This window comes from Sceloporus undulatus, chromosome 5 (assembly GCF_019175285.1).
Source record: "Sceloporus undulatus isolate JIND9_A2432 ecotype Alabama chromosome 5, SceUnd_v1.1, whole genome shotgun sequence".
NCBI lineage: Eukaryota > Metazoa > Chordata > Lepidosauria > Squamata > Phrynosomatidae > Sceloporus > Sceloporus undulatus.
The window spans coordinates 39662574-39666345 of NC_056526.1; the positions used below are offsets into that span (position 1 = coordinate 39662574).

A 3772-nucleotide genomic window follows, 5' to 3' on the forward strand; every position below is an offset into this window, starting at 1 on the left:
TTACAGATATTGCTGGACTGCAATTCCCATCAACCCTCTGGGTTGGCTATGCTATCTAGGACTGATAGGAGTTGCAGCTAACAAAGTCTGGAGGGTTGCAGGTTGCACATTCATTTTGAGGGCAGAGAGTTGCTCTCAGCAAAGAAAGGTATGAGTTTATGCAGCCACTAGAGGAGATGGAATTGTACAGCCCTCCAGATGTTGTTGGACTGCAATGCTCAGTAGCCTTAACCAGTTCAGTGAGTGGATGGGCATGCTGCAGTTTAACATCATCTAGAGAACCACACAATTCCCCTCCATGCATTAGAGCAACACACCACTGATTTTCTTCAGATTACAACCTTTGTTAATATTTATATGAGTTTCTCAAGAACATCTACACACACTCACAGATGCATATTATTAGCAGCCAAAGAAGGATGGGGGAAATGGTTGAAGGAAGACCTGTGCAACTCAGTGGGACTTTATATGCTTTGCATGGAGAATGTCCCAGTTCAGTCCCCAGGGCCTTTGGGTAGAGCAAATGTGGCATAATGGTTTGTGTGTGGGACTCTGGAGACCAGGATTTGATTTCCGGCTCGCCCATGAAACCCACTGGGTGATCTTGGGCAAGTCACATTTTCTCAGCTTCAGGGGAAGGCCATGGCAACCCTCCTCTGAATAAATCTTGCCAAGAAAACTCCACCATAGCATCGCCTTAGGGTTGCCACAAGTTGGAAATGACTTGAAGGCAAACAACAATTACAAAGGAAATAATACCTTGGATAGCTGCTCAGCTCAATAGACAATATTGTATTATTAACTGACTCAGAATAAATCCCTCACCCAAGGAGAAGAAAAATAGTCTCTCCAACTAAGCCAAAAATAGATGAGTTTTAGGCACACTCGGAACAGGAGGCACCTCTTTAGCACCCAGAAACCGAAGGGGAAGCAACACTTGGGAAATTGTCTTGTATACGCAGATCTAGGCTGCATCCACACTGGAGAAATAATGTGGTTTGGCGCTGCTTTAACTGCCATGGGTCAAGGCTATGGAATTCTGGAAATTGTAGTTTGTTGTGGTACCTCTGCCACAACAAACTACAATTTCCAGAATTCCATAGCCTTCACCCATGGCAGTTAAAGCAGCACCAAACCACATCATTTCTCCAGTGTGGATAGACTCTCAGATGTACATCATTGGGTTCCTAAACTAGTTTCCTAGAGCCAAACATGAGCCTTTCAAAGCCCCTGAGCTCCTGAGATTAGATTGTCTGCATACCTTTCTTCAGGGTGGAAGATGGTTTGGAATCCAGGGATTTGAAAAACCAATGAAAGCCATTTTTAAATGCAGTGCTGGGGGAGAGTCTTACCTTGCTGAAAATCTTGGAAAGCTAACTTCTTCTATTCCATGAAATTGTTCCATCCAGTTAGTTGTTCCTGTTTTTCTTGGTAGTACTTTCTCTCCTCCTCCCTTCCTCTCTTGAACTCTGCCTATAATTGGTGTGGATTTTTATATTGCAAAACCCGGAACCCAGGATCATCGCTGGAGCAGCAGATGTGGGACCCTCCAAGGGTAGCTCTTCAACAATCCAGGTTTTCCAGCAACCTCACATCAGAGATCAGAGATTTCTCCTCTCTTCCTTCCTCCTTCCCTCTTTTCTCCAGAGTCCAGAGGTCCTGAAAGCCACGTATAGAAAAATGTGATTTGCAAGCAAGGAAGAGTTGTTCATCATTGGTGTCCTTGATGAGGCATCTTTGGAATTGTACTGTTTGGACTATAACTCCCAGGATATCCCACCCTATAACTCTTATAGAGTCCCCCCAAAAGTAACTTCTTCAAGCTGTTTCTTGGTTGTTCCACCGTGGTACTGTTTAACACTGGGTTACATCTGAGTCTCCCCCATTATTTACTATCAAGATTTCTTGACTCAAAAAAGTATCTTTAGTTTAATCTGGGATGCTTTCATTTGTAACTGATGTTTGAACTTCTTTGTCCCTCCAGATTTTAGATCAGAGGACTGTCTGCATTTGAATTCCTGGCAAATGAGATAAAGTTGCACAAAATCGCCAGGAAGCAGAACAATCTTACAACTGAGGCTGCATCTGCACTGCAGGAAGAATCCAGTTTGACACCACTTTTTTTGACTACCATGGGACCTTGCTATGGAATTCTGGGATTGTAGTTTGTTGGTTCTGTCCTCTGCCAACCTCTGCATCCATAGCAAGCCCTGTTCTTCCTGGAGAGCTGAAAGGGCATTAGGAGGCATTGCTGATGTTGGGTTGCCAAAGCTCTGCTGTGCAGAAATATAAATAAAGAAAATGCTGTTTTAACACTTTGCCTTATTACTTTCACCCACGGTCACGAGAGGGCACTATGATGCCAAATGTACAACTGGGCGGAAGAGATTAAATCAGGAACCAAACAGTACCAGTTTCCACAAATATGTTTAACAATGGCAGTGAAAGAAAACACTCTAGTAAGGCAAGGCAATGACAAACCTCCTCTGAACAAATCTTGCCAAGAAAACCCCAGAATAGGCTTATATTAGGGTCACCATAAGTCACAGCTTGAAGGCACACAACAACAAGAATCAAAACGTTCTATTTTTTTTAATTATTAGAATTAAAACCCTCCTCAAATGACAAGTCTATATAAACAAACAAGATGGCTCAGAGGAATTAAATAAGGAACAAAATATGAACTTGGTACTAGCCATTACCTGTCCATACAATAAGATGTGATTATTAAAGCTTTCTTTCCCATACATCTAATGATTATTACATCTCCTTGTTTTGAATACTAGTTGTGGAGTTTCTAATAATGTCTCCATCAAGTATTTGAGTGTGTAACATATTTCCAGATTGCTTGTTGGTATTCTGGTGGTCATCTCATGTATGTTTCTGCATTTACAAAATCAATAAATGAATGCAGTTTCTCAATAAAGAAGTTTTGATGTGAAGTCGAAGGCTTTCGTGGCCAGCATCCATAGTTTTTTGTGGGTTTTTTGGGCTATGTTGCCATGTTCTAGAAGAATTTATTCTTGATGTTTCCACACCCATGGAAGGGGCTTGCCAGGTATCAGACTTACATGAAATAGAGCTGGACCTACATTCCACCAGGGCATTACCGCATGAATCACACAGGACCGAGGTTAGGAAAACATGGGCACAGGAGCTAGCTGAGTTCGCTCTAAATACAGATCCTGACCCTGTAAAGCTACTGAATAATGGTGGCCCCAACCTAGTTAGAACAAAGTCCAAGCAAAAAAGCTGCCCAGGAAAAAATGATTGCATTTTAAACAACTGAATTAAATCTCATCCGACTAAGTGAGCTCAATGGACCAGAGTGTAATATCTGATTTCTAACATGGAACATAGCAGGATGGAAAAATAGACTTGCCAGCGGAGATTTGACCAATTTTTTGTCAAAATCTCATATAATAGCTCTCCAAGAAACATGGCTTACTTCTGATGAGCAGGCAAATTTACCTGGATTCAAATCAGAGCAGCAAGAAAAGACAAAAGTAAAGGAAGGGCCTCTGGGGGCTTAAGCATACTTGTGAATGAGTCTTTGGGTTGGCAGAGTGAGGAATTAATTCTGAAATCAGCCCCACTCTATTTACTGGTGGTAAAATTCCAATACAAATTTATGAATATAATTTGAATGCTTACCTGTCACCAACCACTTCGCCTTTTTTCTCTAGTGATATATGTAGGGTTGCCATAAGGCAGGACCTCCAAACTGGGACAAATGTAGGACAAATGTAGGGCCACATTTTCAAATGTAGGA

General features: G+C 41.9%; 1 protein-coding gene across 3 annotated transcripts in view; it reads right to left on the reverse strand.

Annotated features, from left to right (window-relative positions):
- Positions 1 to 3772, reverse strand: part of NFAM1 (NFAT activating protein with ITAM motif 1) — a 78366-nt gene that overhangs the window by 51317 nt on the left and 23277 nt on the right. The window lies entirely within an intron of this gene.